The sequence below is a fragment of the Emydura macquarii genome, unplaced genomic scaffold (genome assembly GCF_026122565.2).
Source record: "Emydura macquarii macquarii isolate MOO-44397 ecotype Brisbane River unplaced genomic scaffold, CSIRO-AGI_Emac_v2 contig_1876, whole genome shotgun sequence".
Taxonomy (NCBI): Eukaryota; Metazoa; Chordata; order Testudines; family Chelidae; genus Emydura; species Emydura macquarii.
In genome coordinates, this window is record NW_027132013.1 from 16,776,681 (window position 1) to 16,794,435 (window position 17,755).

Genomic DNA, 17,755 nt, shown 5'->3' on the forward strand with positions numbered 1-17,755 from the left:
ATGTCTGATTTTGTAAGCAAGTAGTTAAGTGACGTGAAACTTGGGATATGCAAGACAAATCAGACTCCTGAAAGGGATACAATAGTCTGGAAAGGTTGAGAGCTACTGGTTTGATTAAAGCACAGTAGTTCAGTGGTTCTTGCGTCTATGATGCACTTTAGAATCATGTTAGCCTGTTGTGTATCACAGTGAAATTTAATCACAGGGTTGTGGCAATTCAGGGTTGAGGAAGAAAGCGTAGCAGTCTCATCCTTCTTGTGGCAGAATGCTAGGAAGATTAATATGTATGTCCACTATTTAGCTTTTTCCATCTTGAAAACGCTCTACATTCACTAATCCTCACAATACCACTGAAAGAGAGGAAAATAATTGTTTTCTATTTTACAGGTGGGAAAACAGAATCAGAAACCAAGTGACCTGTTCAAGATCACACCTGGTCTATACTTAACAATTAGGTCAACCCAGCTACAGCACTCAGGGAAGTAAAAACTTTTGCAGTCTGTGTGACATAGTTAAGTCGATCTAATCTTCACTGTAGGTGCAGTGAATTCTTCCATCGACCTAGCTACTGTCTCTTGGAGAGATGGATTTACTACAGCGACGGTGAAACCCCTTTTGGCAATGTAGGAAGTATTTACACTACAGCAGCAAAGCTGCAGCACGGTAGCTGTGCCGCTGTAGTGTAAACATGGCCTAAAATGGGATTACAGATTCTTAATTCTCTGCAAGCACAAACCATGCCTATCTCTCCACATCTAGAGATGTCACTCGTCCGATTTTGAACCAAACAGCCCTCTTTTGGGCTGGTTTGTCCTCCATCCAGTACTGGGGCTAAATCAGACACGATATTATTCGGTATCGGATGCAGCCATCGTTTTTCAGAGTGCGCTGCTCTGCCCTTCTGGCATAACCTTGAACACACCAGGCATTCCTCAAAAAGAGGAAACCAAGTGATGAAATGTAAAATGAGGAATCCAGGAGAATGCTAAATAGATAAAGAGAGGTTTTCCCCTCTAGGGAGGTTCCTGTCCAGCCAAAGTTGATAGTGAGTGAAAGTCATTACCATTTGCTAGCTGTTGGGTGGTCTTTGTGAAATGTGCCAATAGCCTCAACCCAGTTCCTAGTAGACAAGTGCCCACATCACAAAAACACCATGCCGTGTGTCACTTATTGACATCCATGTTGGAAGTCTCAGCAGAGAGGCTAAGGATCAGTTGGACGGGGCACAGAAAATAATCTTTCCTCTTACTGAGGAAGTTGGTAGGGGAACCTGGAGAAGATTGCTCTGCATACACACACTCACTCTCTCTCTCTCTCTCTCTCTGGAAGTAGCCATTACTACAGTTACCAAGCATGTTGTTCCATCTCAGTAAGCCACTTCATAAAACTTGCAAAATGTTTCTTGGGGAAGAGAAACTCCCTGGCTGTTGTGTTACTGTTTGGTACTTTGAGGCCTTTTTATTTTTAAACCAAAGGAGAGATATTCAGCTTGATGATGTTGTCTACCACTGCTGCTTTTTAATTGGGTCCTGCTGGGCTAGCATGTACCTGTTTCACATGGGTAGCTTGTAAATGTTTGGTAGCGCACTTAAACACAGAAGTGTTTTCTGCTCTTGATTCCAGGACCTTTCAGAACTACAAAAGGCTGAAGGGCAGGGAAAATTCCATCGAGAAGCATTCAAGTCACCAAGGAACAGCCAGGGTCTGTTTCGGCTTAAAGCTCCTTGTTTTTGGGGGGGAGGTAAAGACGGGGAAGAGCATATTTTTTCTATTTTTTAACCATTGAAATGCAAGGATTGTTTAGCTGGTTGGGCCTGTACTGCAGGAACATTATGATTTGCCGGAGGGGGGGGGGGGGGGGGGGAGGGAGTGCCAAGCTTTTTATTATTTCTAAGAACCTAGAATGTTTTACAAACATTATTGTATGCAAACATATGATGCACTCATTTCCTGCTGTATCCCACTCTATGAATCCTGCAACTACACTGCTGCAGCTGTCGTCTTTCCCCTCTCCAGGGACAATAGTAAAATCCACCAGCCGATTCCTGCACTAATGATTTGAATCAGGTTCTCGCTAAGGAATTAATGGCCAATTGAACAGCATGGTTGCTATGGTGTGTGAGTGAGCAAAAAAACCTGCATGAACATGATTTATGACATAAACGGGACCACTGTAGTTTTGTAATTCAAAAGGCTCTGAATGATTTCTTTTCTCTTTTCCTCCCCCACCCAAACTGTTCTGTAAGCAGATATGCAAAAGGTGGAAACATACTGAGTTAAACTGACTTTTTGAAGGCTTCTCACACTGTACAAACAACTTCTTAGGCCAGTCAGGAGCCAGATCAGCATGTATCAGTTCATTCCAGCTCTTGTAGAGGAAAGAGGGTGGAAAAAAATTAGATCACTCATGGGCAGCTTCTTTCCCCCCTCCACCACCCCAGGCTCATGACCTGCTAATGTCCTTTTCCTCTTTGTGACGTCATGCCAGAGTTAAGATAAGGGCCTGTTTGTACATTTCCATAGCACCTTCCACTGTAAAGGATCCAAAGTGCTTTGCAAATTCTTTTCACAGTGATCACTTCAGCCATCACTGAAATGCAGCCAGGTCTGAGGTGAAACATGGCAGCCACTTAACAGCGCCTAGCAACGCTACACAGCTGTTGAGGATAAGAAGGGAAGAAGTCTATACACAAATGCAGCTACGGGGGCAATTTTACGTAAGCTATAAATACCAGAGTTGAAATTTGGCCAGGATGCTGGGATCAACAAACCAATTCTTGCTGGTACTGCTTTGGGCTCTTTAATAACTACAACGGGTGAGTGTCTCTGAGTTTCATCGCATCTGACTGCCATCAGACTAGTGCCCCCTATTAACATGCTTGGGCATTGCTTCAACACTGACTCAAAAGGAAGGGTGTCTGACACCTCTCTACTACCCAGCTCCCGCCCAACGCCAACAGCAGCTGACAGGATCATAGCCCCAAAGAGATATGGCATGGGTTGCATCACACTCTTACAATAAAAATACCCACCCCACACATGTGCTGTGGCTGCTCAGCTGGCCCTTAACTAGGGGGTTGCACTTTTTGTTGTGTTGGTAGGCCAAGCTCACTGCTCACAGCAAGGGCTCCCTGCACCCCTCCATTACTGCACATAAGCACCCTGTGTGCCACCCTCTCATCCCCCTCTATTTCAGGGACTCCCTGCAACCCACTTCTCACTCATGCCTTGGGCTCTGTGGACCCCCATGGCAGGGGCACTGTGTGCTTCCCATTCCCTCTTAGTACCACATGCCAGGATCCCCCAATCTCCCGCTGCAAGGGGCTCTGTGGACTCCTCATTCCCCCTCCTTCCATACTGGTTCCCCCATTCTCTCTTGCCATGCCAGTGGCTCTGTGTGTCCCTCTATTACCACCTTCCTCCTCATGCCAGGGGCTCTGTGTGCCCCCATACCAGGGTCCCCCTTATTCTGCCCCCCCCCAGCATGGGTTGTGTGTGCCCCTTATTCTCCCCCCCCCCGCCCCTCCCCGCAATTCCAGGTGTCCCATTCTCTGCCCCATGACAGAGGAGCTCTGTGACCGCCCCTCCCATTGCCCTCTTCCCCCCATACCATTAGCTGCATGTATGCCCCCGCCATTTCCCTTTCCTGCCCACCATTAATCTTCTTACTGTCTGGGAGATAAGGCTGTCAGGGTGTTAACATGTTAAACTCTATTGGGAGGATAGGCAGAGATTAAATGGGGGTATTATTAGGCTGGACGGTATTAATGGGTGTCATCAACACTTTGATGCAATGCCAAAAGTGCTTGAAGATGTGGCTGTGCTAAAGAGCTGGGCTTCATGAGTCTCCTATCACCTCTTTCCCCCCTTTTGGTTCTCCAGTTTCCCCTCAAATCAGTATGGAGTTGGCACATATGCCTAGAACATTCCCCGGAAGATTGGCATTGAGTGGCTGTGGCATTCAAAAGTTATTGCACTACACAAAGACAGAGAAATGCCCTCAATTTTGAGTGAAAGGCCTTTGCAAGCTTAGCCACCAGCTTTCATTAATCAGCACCCAGGCCCAAAAACTTTAAAGAAAGCTAAGGAAAAAGAGGGTAGCCCATGCTAATCTAGTATTACTACAGTGGGAGCAGCCCCAGCAGCCCACCACAGGCCTCATTCTCCACTGCCTTGCACCATAGCAATGTAAAATTCTACCAGATCAGAATGGCAGTTGTTTACAGCATTTGCATAATGGCAAGTGTAAGATAAATGACCATGTAAGATGCAGGGCAATGGACAGTTAGGCCCTTCATCTCTGCCCATAAATGACCATGTAAGATGCAGGGCAATGGACAGTTAGGCCCTTCATCTCTGCCCAAACATACAGAAGCGTTGCCCAAACTGTGTGTGTGTGGTGTGTGGTGCTTACTGTTAGTGTGCAGCAAGCTGGTGGGTTGCACTGTCCTCCGCCTTGCTTCCAGCTACTAACTCACATTCAAAGAAGCTAAGCAACAGAAATGTTTTCCTAATATTACTTCCCATATAAGCAATTGCTGCGTTTACCACAGAGATGTTATATGACCACAAGCAGGTAAGGAAATGGTTCAGACAATCACAAATGGGAAGGTAGGCGTCCACAAGACAATCTCTCTTCAGTACATGCCCCACACTACGAAAGACTTACAGGAAAGCAGTGATTCACAAACAGTGGCTTGCAGAGCGCATCTGCGTAGTGCACAGAGCTGACTTCCTCCCAATGGTGAAGAATGTGCTATGGAAACAAGAGGGTTTCCTGCCATCCTAGAAAGTGTAATTTGTGCATAAGCAATTCCTTATGCAGAGCTTCCGTCTGTGCCAGCTGGGGCTCTCTGGATGCTTCTGCCTGGCTGGGCTGCTGCGCAAGTATTGAAATCAGTTAATGAGTCTCTTTTTTTGTTAGGTGTTCCTTTAGTATAACCTCACTAGTGACCACATTTGCTGACAGCACCTAAGTCAGAGGGATAACAAATGTGCAGGACAGAATCAAAGTGATTTGGAGAGTAAACCAGCGGCAGCTGCAGGCAACAGGAAATCCAGTCCTAATAAATAAAAAGTCTGACAGCCAGGATGCAGAAATAAATGGCACTAATGCAAAATGAGGCAAGGAATCCTGCATAGCTGTCAGCCCGACTCATTGCCTTCCACTGAGCTTATTTTCATTTACTATTGGCCTAACTTCTTATGTGACCAAGCACTCTCACTGCTGCAAAGAAAGTGTGCGAGCGGGAGGCTAGCTGATCAAAGAGATGGTCTGTATCAGACTTTGTCAACAACCACTTCAGTTAAGGAAGCCGGCAGACATCCAGACCTGCCCCTAAAGTGAAATAAAAATATTTTTTGTTTCTAGCTTAGCCCTGAAGGAGGATAAAAGATGATTCCACAGTGTTGTGTAAAGAATTGTAGTCACAGTTCCCAATGGAAAAATGACGTGCTACCATAATTGATAATGTTTACAGATGACACAAAGATCGGGGGCGTAAGAGGACATATCACTAGAGATCTGGATTGCTTGTTAAACTGGGTGCAAGCAAACAATATGCATTTTAATACGGTTAAATGAAAACGCACACATCTAGGAACAAAGAAAGTAAGTAAGCCATACTTACACAATGAAGGACTCCATCCTGGTATGCAGACTCTGAAAACAATATGGCGGTCATGGAGGATAATCAGCCAAACATCAGCTTCCAGATTGCCTCGGTGGTCAAAAGAGCTCTTGTGTAAGAATAAAGAGGTTATTTTACCTCTGTATTTGGAATAAGTGTGACCGCTGCTGGAATCCTGTGTCCAGTTCTAGTGGCCCCAGTTCAAGAAGGATAATGAGTTGGAGAGGGGGTCAGAGAAGAGCAATGAGACAGCTGCAAGGATTAAAAAAACACACCTTCTAGTGATAAGCTCAAAGAGCTCACTGTATTTAGCTTAACAAAGAGAAAGTTAACTGATGATTTGATTACAATCTATAAGTGCCTAGATGGGGAACAAATACTTAATAAGGGCTCTTCAATCTAGCAAAGAAAACATGATCCAATGTCTGGAAGTTGAAGCTAGACAAATTCAGACTGGAAATAAGGTGTACATTTTTAACAAGGAGGCTCATTAATCATTGGAACAATTTGCCAACAGTTGTGATGGATTTGGCATCACTGATAGGTTGGATGTTTGTCTAAAGGCTATGCTCCAAGAATTATTTGGGGGAAGTTCTGTGGCCAGTGTTATGCAGGAGATCAAATTAGATGATCACCATGGTCCTGTCTGGCCTTGGAATCTATGAATCAATAAATGAATCCTCCCAAGATTATACATTTGGATGGTCATCAGTTACCTCCACTACATGCCCTTTCCACACACACAAAAATTACAGCAGCCATCATGGGATAAACGGCAACAGGTGATTCCCTCAGCTAGACAGGTCCTATATTATTTCACTATGTGATTTTTGCCTCCTGACTGCACCAACCTCTAATTAATTGATCCTAAGTTCCTTAATCATTTACTCTTAGTTTTCCCCATCACACATGCTATGTTGGTGTCAATTAGCTAGCTACAGCTAGGCCAAGAGTGAAAGGTCTTATTTAAAAAGCTATCCCCCCACTATTCAAAAAGCAAGCATGTTGGTGCCTTTTATTATGCAAGACATGAGTTCTCCAACAAGTACAATAATGTCACACCAAAGATGGTGGTGAACTACCATAACAGAACATTGCTTTATTCTACTTATTACAACCAGAATGCTGTTTTATGGTCTTCTTGTGGTTGTTTTTAAGAGGCTTGATGATACATTACCAACATGCTCCAGTCCTCAGGATGTTGATGCTGTGCTTTCTTTTCTTTGTTATGAGACACCTGACATCTATCCTTTCCTCCTGTGTTGCAGAACCATCTTCAGACACCAAGCAGTGTGCAGTGAGTAACTCCAAAAGTGACTCCAGGGTGGACAACTGGCAAGCAGAGTCGGAAGCTGAATGGCATCAGCCTTCTTAATCGTAGGCTACGGTTGTAGCGTGTGAGTTGACAGGATAAGCAAAGGAGAAAAGTCATTTTCAAATTGCATGCATACGTCTTACTTCATTCATCACGTTGTGTTTCCCTTTCATCCGCACCCCTCAGCCACACACACATTGCTGGCATTCTCTCTCAAATCCATATAATTCCAAGATTTCCACAGCCCTGCTTCCCAAAGACATCTGCAGTCATGGACCAGCCAACTCAGTCACATGAAATGTTATACTCCAGGGTTTAAGCTTTTTCTACTGACCTTTTTTTTTTTTTTTCCTTCTCTTGAATCCACTGCAATGTTTTCCTGAGCCAGTCCCAGGGAAACTTTGGAGGGAGCAGGATGTTAAGAAATAATCACTCAGTCCCACAGTGCCAGCTCACTTGAGCTGCATTCCAAGGTCTAACTGCCAGCTAGAGAGCAGGAGCTGAAAGCAGTGTGTCTCTGACAAATCTGTTCAAGGCCCTGAAAGACTAAACTGGTATTTCCAAAACTGATTCCCTTCAACTCTTCTCCAGCACAATGCTAGTTCATAACCACAAAAGGGTCCTTAAATAACTACTTATCACCTTATCTGAAGAGGGAAAACTCCATTGTGCCATTAAAATTTAGCGTCATTATAACTCACCACAGTATGTTATATAATTAGCAAAGAAGACAGTCCTTGCCCCAGAATTTTTACATAAGAAGTTACACATCAGAATTCAGACATGTAATATACAATATGACCAGAAGATGATCCAATATCTCCTCTCACCCTTCAATATTTTGGGGGATTTAACCTTGTACAGCTTCACAGAGGATGTGTGGGTTGGAAAGGCTGGAATGAGGGGCAGGCAATAACTGGATTCCTTAAAAGAATAATTACTAAATAATTTACATGGAAAACAGAAATTTTCAGCCACTGATTCACTATCCATGTAATTGCCAAGAGTGCTAGGGTCTTGTTGAGAAGTTGATCTGATTGATCTGATACTTCCCAGTAACACTTTGTGGCACAGGAAGTGCAGAACTGCATCTGAATGCTTGGGAATGGTGGTGACGTTCCTAGCCAAATGGTCTACTGGCCTCTGTATACAGCACATGCACCCAGTGCTAGGTGCAAAACCCACATTTGCACCTGCAGTTTGGCTACCTGGATATTCAAACTATGAACACAGTTTTATGAATATGCAAGAGTACATGCACTTTTGTGGCTATATATTTAAAGGCCAATGCCAGACAATTGACCCTAAAGCTGTAAAGTAAATTCTGTTTTCTTTTGTTTTTAGTCTGTTCATTCACTCTTCCAGCCCTCACCAAAATAAAAATCAAGTAACTTGCAGAACTTACATCAGTTTTGAAAGGCTCTGCTTTTCAAATGTGTTTCCTTTGTCTCAAATTACATCATCAGACTTTCAAGATGGTTGCTTCTTGTTTGTATGTGAATTCCTGTTTCTCTTTATATTTGAATATGCTTTTTTTTTTTTAAATTGTCCAACTCTAACCTTCTTCCAGACCTAAAACCAGCATTAACAAAGAATGCCTAAAGCCAAATGTAGCCTGTTCAAACCAACTTGTCCAACTTTAATGATGGGATCTGTACTTATGATTTTTCTTTCGTAGCTACAGTGTGACTGTATCTTGCTTCAATTGAAAATGTTCAGACTCAGCACATCTATGAGACTTGGAAAGTCCTGTGCCTCCAGAAAAACCCTCATGTAAATAACAGAGGAGTGACTTCCCCCAGTGAGAGAAGGGAATATTAACAGAGTTGTTGTTTATGCACAGAGTTCTAATCACCCAACACTGCTGGTCTGGCTGAGGGGGAAACAGCCACCAATCAATCAGAATGGATGCTAATGACCAATCGATAGTAATGACCAGGCCCAGCAGTGGATGACTTTCTGTGGCAGTTGGAGGTAGACAGACAGCTGCATGACCGTTCAAAGGGAACAAGACACGCACAATTTGTACTTAATCCACTGGCATCAGAAGGCGTTACACATCTGCGCATGCCCACACAGAGTCACTGCGCACGTCAGAGTGGGGGCATTTTCCCTCAATAAGGGGTGCAGGGAAAATAGATGGTTCCCATCGTCCTGACCAGTACAATCAGGAGGTTAAAAAAAGTTTCAAGAAAAAATTGTCTTAAGGAGATTGCTTGACATTTAGTCAGGCATTTATTTTAACAATGTGAATAAACAAGCAGACAAAGTCCATGTTTTTCAACTCCGGCTTTTGGCCAAGAAGACTACGTAAACTATACGTGCTGTGTCTCTTTAAACAGTCTTTTTTTACTGAGAACAGATGTGCAAGATTTCGCCGTCAGTTCAAGAGTTGTCATGGCCAGTATGGTAAGACACCCCACAACCTCCACCCTGGTTTGGGGAGAAAACCAACATCATTGTAAGCTACAATACTGCTATCTGCTCATAGAGTAGCAGCCACTTTTGAGTTTGTGTACAGTTATGAATAACAATCTATTTGTAAGCAATAGCAAATAATACACAAGAAAGGAAGCCAAATGAGCACATATATACATAGGCACATATATACATTGGCAATGATCCAACTAGTTCTGCCTTGCTCCCTGCAGCCTTCCCACCTTGTGACGTCATCCTATCTTGAGGAGGGTTGGATTAGGCCACTATTCGACATGCTGGAGAGAGGTAAGTATTTCTTTGGGTATGTCTTCATTGCAGAGCTAACTGGGGTGATTGGCATTTGGGGCGGAGTACCCAAGTTGGCCTTGCTTGGCTGTCAGTGGCCACACTGCTAAAATCATATTTGAGTGGGGTCACTCGACTGCGCCCACATTAGTGCTGCATTCGTGCGTGTGAGGCACTGGGAACGTCTGGGGTTATATCCCAGGGTTCCTAGTGCAGTATTGTCAACCCCAAATGTTCAAAAATCATGAGCCAGGTTCACCAAAAATCATGAGCTTGATTTTAAAATCATTAGATGCTGTAAAAATAATAGATTTTGTGTTCTTTTCATTTGCTTTCTGCTTTTTCAGCCTTTAGGGTGCACGGCGGGGAGGGGAGGTCACATTTTGACGTTTTATCCACAACCACGAGGGCTAGAAACTTACTTTTTCTTGCAGAATGAAGGCTGAACTCATCACATATCCACTTGACTCCAGGAGGCGGGGCTTTAAGGAAAACAATAATTATCATGAGAGGTATGACAAAATCATGAGAGTGGGCAACACTAGTAGTGTTGCAGTAAGCTGAGGCACTCTTACGTCTTTCCTAGTGTGGAAGAAACAAAGCTTCACTCACATTTTAGTTTTACGTCAACACTAGTGAATTGTGGGAGAACGTGTCTGTCCTTCTAGGCATATGTGGGAGGGGATTGTGGGAAGGCAATGGCAGACTCTCAGCCCTTGAGTGGCGTAGCCTGTATCCCTACTGCAAAGTGGGTTGGATACCAGCCTGAGTGCAAGTGCTCTGGCTTAAGCCTATAACCCAGGATGGGCCAGCTAACTCAGGTGTAAAGTACCACCACTTGCAAGCAGGGCTACCCAGAGGATGGGGCTAAAGAGGCAGTTTGCCTTACGCCATTTGAGAGGGTGCCCAAACTGAAATTTTGCTAGCAGCCCCTCCATCATGATGGGCCAAACCTGAGTGGCATTGTGACCCTGCATGCCAGGTCGCAACACCTGGAGTAGGAGTCAAGTCCAGAGCCACCATTGCAGGGTGAATGCGGTCTGGGCTCCAACACAAACACATCCCATCTCAGTGATAATTTTTTTGGAAGGGTGGGGCTCAGTTTCAGATTTTGCCATGGGCCCCCAAAAACCATTGTGAGGCCTTGCACTCATGTAAGGTGGGAGGGGAGGGGAGCTTGAGATATGTGTGATAGGGACAGCCAGGTTAGGGGCAATGCCTAAGTTAACTGCAGTGAAGACAGAAGGTAGTATTGATGATTTAGTAGTTGGCAAGCTTCCCTTGTAAGTAATTACTGTCCCAGTGTCCCAACATATTGAGGGGGGGAGATGCTGTGTTGATGAAATGAAATAAAATCTAAGGTGTGAATCATTTGCAGTCATTAACATTTTCATTTGCACATTGGTGAACTGGATAAATTCAAGTTCAGTTAATTGCATTTTTCTCTCCCTAAAACTGACTTGCAGTTTTAATTATATATAGAATTCTTGTTCTAAATCGTTAGGCACTGTTGCTGTGTACCATTAGTGAGGTGCTTAATTTCACTGGTGGCTTATGCTGCAGAGCAGTAATTCATACGTTCAACATCTAAAGTGCACTGGGATCCTTCAGCCTGAAAGGCACTGAAGAACTATACTTAGGGTGACCAGATAGCTAGTGTGAAAAAATCAAAATGGGGTGGAGGATAATAGGCACCTATGTAAGACAAAGCCCCAAATATTGGGACTGTCCCTATAAATCAGGGACATTTGGTCACCCTACCTGTACTATTGTTATTTGATGGAAGACTGAAATAAGCTTTTTACTTGTTTTGTGATCTACATGTGCCTCTGCAAAAATGCCTATTGGCTACCTGCATAATCTGTATAAATGCCTAATAATTTCACATTAAAAATGATTGATGACTATGGTTAAATGCATGATGTAAAATTTGCAGCTGAAAATCTGCTCACAACATTCTAATTACTCCAGATAAGTTCAGGGCTGTTCAGATTTAGCAGCTTTAGTGTGAGTCCATGCCAGAAATCATCCTGTTGTGGTTAGAAAAGGTTTAATCTTTCTGTGGTTAGAAAAGGCTCAGCCACTCAATAAGCCATTTTGGGGGCCACTATAGGCTGGGAGGCAGTCACCGAAATCAATCCCTTTTAGAATTGGTTCAGATAGCTTAATGTTCTTTAGTCTTTTGATCGCTGAGATTCAGTGTAATGGAAGTAGATTCAGATTTCAGGCCTGAATGTGATGTCATGCAGTGACTGAAGACAGAGCATGGACTCTCCACTTCTGGTTGACAACCTATTATTTGTTGTGTGCAGTACGTGAACATGTTCATTTCAGATTATATCTAACTACTACAAGGTAGGAACTCCCAGCTCACCTAGCCAAAGAGGGAAAGACAACTGCCACTCGATTATGATACACACAAGGGTAGCCATCCTCATCTCCAGTTGTGTCCTGGACAACCCAAACCAAAGACTCACTTTGGTCTTGTGATCCTGTATGCTGTCAGATAAGAGGTCCGGAAAGGCTATACTGCAGACGGTCCTATCATATCATCAGCAGTATATTTAATCATAGCAAGGGTTTTAAAAACCTGCTGTTGAATAGACTCAGGGCAAGGGAAAGGAAGACGTTTTCAAACATCACCTAGCACAATGGATTGACTGCATTGTGCGTGGATCCTCTGGGCACTGCCATAATATAAATCAAATAATTAATATACATTGACAGCACTCAAGAGGTGGGCAAATCCCTAGCAACAAAGGCATTATAATATTTTGTTGTTATGCAGAATTTTAAGATGTGGTTGCTCTGAGAAGTGACTAACAATGGTTTTGTGTTTATCCAGGTTTCTAAACTTTACTTGGGTTGCAGCGTAGTAGACCTTTATATTTGGTAAGGTTTGGTCTCCATTTTTCATCAGGCACTGCAATGATTTGTTTTTACCTTTGTTTTAGTCTCTTTCTCTATGAAACCTGAGATGTATTTATCAATGACTTCTACCAAGAAATGAGTAGACTAGTGTGTTGGGGTCTAGTACTATATGTGGGAGAATGTTAAACAACATCCCTCCTGGACAGACTCCAAAAAACAGAGCCATTAGACTGAAAACATAACGGGAACTGAAACAAGAAAGATCACAAAAAATGTATACATGAATTTGAAAAACATCATGAGGTGGCGGGCGATAAAGGAATATCTGAATCGCTTCTTAATATTAAAATCACGCTCGCCTATGACAGAGATCAATTGTCTACTGTGCTAGATGTGAAAATTGAACAGGTCAGCGCTGCTACACAAATGTCCTCTGAATAGCTCAAGAAAGCCAGCCTGCAGATTAAGGGCCACATCCAACTCCCATTGAAGTCAACAGGAAACTTTCCCTTTGGGGTGTGAGGAACAAACAGGCATCCAGCGTGGTAAGACTTTCTAAAACATGCCAAAGGGACTTGTTGCTGAAGCACTGACAAAAGATCAATGCAGGCAGATGGGGCGGCTCAGATCAGAGCGATGGCATTTACAAATTCTGAATACACATCAGCTGCAAATTGAAGGGCCAGTTTTTAAAATGGAAAAATCGCCTAAAAGTAGATGCTGAAAGCACTCCCCCACACACACCCCGCTGTCTGCTGGGGAACGTTCCTGCCCCACAATCGCAGGGACTGCTCAGCCCTAATTTTAGCAAACACATCGTCGACAAAATAGCTTATTTTAAGATGTCCCCTTTTTATAACTGGACCCTTTCTATTGTGCCCAGCAGCTCTAGTTGTGCATATCTTATTGAGGGGATGGGGTAGTTATCAACCACAGACCCTCTCGGGTGCCCCATAGGCCACCCCTCTTCACTATCATCCTCTTATAAATAAATCACTGCCCATTTTAGCATGGCCTTATTCATCACATTGAAGTGTGAAATAATCCTCATTTCAAAGAGAGCTGCTCTCCCTCCTCCAATCTCCCGCAGGGGGAGGCCTGATGCCTAGCTGGTGATCGGCATAGATCAGTTCATCCCAGTTGTTCAAAAATTTGTCATGTGCCTTACAAGGCAGGTGCAGCAGAAGCCAGTGAATCGGTGTGACCATGAGCAACCAGCATGCAGGTTTCACAGTTCAGCTGTTTCAGGAAATACTTTTTAGACTGGTGCAGCAAAATGGCTTTATGTATGCATATGTGTGAGCACGGGTGCGCATGTTGGGTATATAGACGCATATGCATCCGTGTAGCTAGGTGTGAGTATGTGTATTAGATGGATCTGCATGAGCACGTACATATCTACATGTGGGTAGTGGCTATGGCTGGAGACGAGTACATGTCTGCATGTGTGTATTAGGTATGTACATATGGGAGTATAAATGTTTGTATAGGTCTTTAAGCAAGGAAGTAGATGGCTGCAGGGGTGTATGCTATTAGGTATGTAGGCATATGTTGCTGAATGTATGCACCTGTACAAATTATATGTATGTATGGACTGGGTGAATGCAGCTATAAAGGGGAAGATTAAAGTACATCCTCCTCCATGAAATTACCTCTGCAGACACACTGTAAGATGTTGCACTGGCTGAAAATTGTAGCTACTTTTTAATTAACCTCCTGTTTTTGGGATGTAACAATGGGGGGACCTCTCTGGATATTGTCTACCCTGAATGAGTGAGAAACAGACGGCGCAGCTGAAGTGTTGCTAACTGGTCACCTGCTGTGGGCATAGGATGAAGTGGGGAGGAGAAGCACTCTAGTCCATAATATTCCCCTCAGTCCCTCAAGTCATGCCAGGATGTTACCTGAGGAGGTGGGGTGGGGAAACGGGACAGGCACATCTGGGAGTGCTATAACTCCCATTTGGCCCACATTGTGTATGAATGTGATAAGAGTCAGGGACCAAAGTTTTGGTGATTCCAGCCCAATTACAATCTGACTGCACACATGTTTGTGTGTGTGTGTGTCTGGGCCAGTCCCCTGCCTGCTAGCAACTGGAGAGGATGTGAAAGTAACCCCACTGTGGCTGTGGCTGCACCTTCACCTCCAGCACACAGAAAAACAAACACAGCCATTCTTCTGTTTGTTGTTTTAGTGCAGGGCGCTCCTTCCATAACAAAACCATTTCCCTGCAGGCAGCAGGCTAAGACCTGTTTGCTTATTATTCTGCAAAGGAAAATGAGGGTTTGAGGAGAGGCACAGTCTTCAAGTATCTATATCCTGTTGATAAACAGAGAGAATGGAAGGCGGGAGCTCTTCCAGCTGCCCTGCTGCAAATATCCTTTTTGAGTCTGTGGTATGTGTTCTGTCTCACAGGCTAGGCCCATTCGCTGTGTGAACATTTCCCCTTGTCACCTGCCTCAGATGTAAATCTGGGAAGGGAAAGCCTTGGTGCAAAGAAAGTTAATCCTCCCCTGTGTCAGAATCATTTATAACAGGGCTGGATGTGAACTATGAACATGGGGTCCAGATCTGCATTTCACAACTGACGATTTCCTCCATAATGTTCAGAACCAAATTGCCCCAATCTAAACACCTCTGAATGTTGAAAAAGTTTAGTTTGGATCTCAACTTGGTGATTCAATTACACCACAAATTTGTAATAATATAAACATCCTCCCAGCTTTTATGTGGTCAGGACGTATTTGGATCCCAGCAGTACAGTATTGCCTTGTTGCAAGAGAACTAAATGGACACAGACAGACTCAGGACAATCTTTGCTAGTCTATATTTAATGTACAAAATGCACATGCCAATGGTGCCTGTCATTGATTTCAGCAAGGATGGATAAAAACAGTAAGAACAGCAGCAAAGTTTGGCCTGTGGAAGCACTGCTTTCTCAGGACTGCAGTGAAACAGCTCTGTCTGTCACTGCATCCCCCAGCAGACTGCAGTTTTGCTTTGTGAAACAAGGTGGGTGAGGTAATATCTTTTATTGGACCAACTTTCTGTCGGTAAGAGAGACAAGCTTTCAAGCTTACAAAGAGCTCTTCTTCATAGGAGTCCCTTTTACCATCAGCAATTGGTCCAATAAAAGATATTACTGCACCCACTTTGTGTCTTTAAGATCCTGAGATGGACACAGCTACAACTATGCCGTTTCTCTTTGTGTCATAACCCCTCCCCAAATAATTAAAATCATTTGGTTCCTTCATTGTGTGAGAAAATCACAACTCCTTCAGCAAGTAGGTGTCCTGGGCCTTCTCACACTTCTCCTCTCACACTAATGTAACCAGGAGTAAGTGCAATAAAGTCAATGGAGTTACATCAGAGTAAAACCAGAGTATGTAAAAGGCGAATCAGGCCCCGTATACCCACTGCTGTTGAGAAAATGGGTTATCCTTCTTTGTCCAACTGCTTTGCAAGACAAAAGAAGCCCAGCAGATTCATTTAACTTCCTTTAAACACAGGGTTGGAATGGGATACTAACTTCCCATCAACTGTTCTCACTTGAACTAACTACCTGTATCTGTGATGGCTGTCAGTCCCTTCCACTGAGTCCAACATCAAAAGCTGATTTCAGTAATTATAATGGCTTTACAGCTTTATATTGTAATTTTGTTACACTCCCTAGTGTTAATCTAGTGCTTTTTCTCCCTTAGCTGTTTGCAGATATGAATCACTTGAAGGACCACTGAAGTGCAGCTACCTCTGGGATTGAATGTGGCATAGGAACAGAGGAATTGCCTTACTGGATCAGACACAAGGTCTACCTAGTTCAGTATCCTGTCTCTGATAGTTGTCAGCACTAGATGCTTCAGAGGAAGGTGTAAGAACTCTGAAGTAGACAGGATAATCTGCGCAACACATTAGATCATTTCCTGGTCTCTAATAGTTGGAGATTGGCTTAAATCCTGAAGCATGAGGTTTAATATCTTTTCCAAAATGCTATCAGTACTTATGATAAGTCTGGATATTCTTGATATCCAATATATGTCCAGTCCTTTTCTGAATCTTACTAAGTTTTTGGTCTTAGCAACTTTCTGTGGCAATGAGTTCCACAGTCTAAATATGCCTCATGAAAAAGTATTTCCTTTTATCCATTTGGAATGTGAATTTACATTTTAATGCTGTTTAACAATCCAAATCAATGCTCTGTAACAGTTTAGGAGAAATACTCAGAGCACTTTAGAACTACCTGAAGCAGATAGGTAAGATAGAAGAGAAGAAGAAGATTACATACAATTGAAATTTCAGGGGAAATTGACGTTGACAAACTGTAATTACACAAGTTTGAATTTGACCAAGACATTAATGATAATGGGAATAACACACCTGGCCTTGTAAAACGTGCCAAGGGATCTTTAAAGATCATTAGCGGTCAGGACCTGAGATGCACATAACATGGCACCTGCAGCAGCACAGCAGCCCCTAGAAAAGGGGTCTCACAATAAATGTTTGGTGGCCTCAGAGTGCAGCCACTGACTCTTGGTGGGGGGCTGCTCTGACAAATTTTCCTAAAATATTTCATTAACTTTAAGAAAAACAAACAAATATGGATGTATACAGGCCCACATCACTGTAATTTTTTTTATGTAGGGTTTTTTTTTTTTTTGAAGACTCAATAATAAAAATACTGTATTGCTGTATTTTGGTGCCCCTGGCCCCTCTGCCTCCCCCCATTGACTCCAGCCTCCGCTGCCTCCCCCAGCCCTCCTCTGCACCCCAGGATCCCCCTTGGCCTCACTGCCCCACCGCTTCCCCCCCCCCCGTGCCCCAAGTGCTCTTCTTTGGCCTCACACCCCAAGCTCACCCCACTCCTTGCCTCTTGACCATGATGCCTGGTAAGGCCAGTCCTGCTGAAGCCCTGTCATCCTGGGCTGAAGCCCAGAGCTGAAACCCCATAGCTGAAGCCCACCCCTGTAGTCCCCTGGGTGAAGGGGGGACTGAAGCCCTCCTCTGGCACCCTTGGGTGCAGCAGGGAGGGGCTGCTGCTTTGTCCTCTCTCCCATGTGGCCATGGTGGTCACATTTGAGAAATGCTGCCCTAGAACTATGCTGGGATACTGGTTTAGTACTAACCCAGAGGGAAGAACGGCAGCTACTGAATCTCCTAATGCCACTACAACAAACTGGGTTTTCTTTTGTAGTTTCCCACCTAACCTGGCTTAATGTAT

The 17,755-nt window shown here is 43.8% G+C and overlaps 1 long non-coding RNA gene across 1 annotated transcript; it reads left to right on the forward strand.

The window, feature by feature from the left end:
• Positions 1–2,086: 2,086 nt before the first annotated feature.
• Positions 2,087–17,186, forward strand: LOC137159456 (uncharacterized). Its single transcript, XR_010921631.1, has 6 exons — positions 2,087–2,816; positions 6,899–7,027; positions 9,597–9,669; positions 10,104–10,181; positions 12,515–12,561; positions 16,242–17,186. It is a non-coding gene; the product is annotated as an uncharacterized lncRNA (long non-coding RNA).
• Positions 17,187–17,755: the final 569 nt, after the last annotated feature.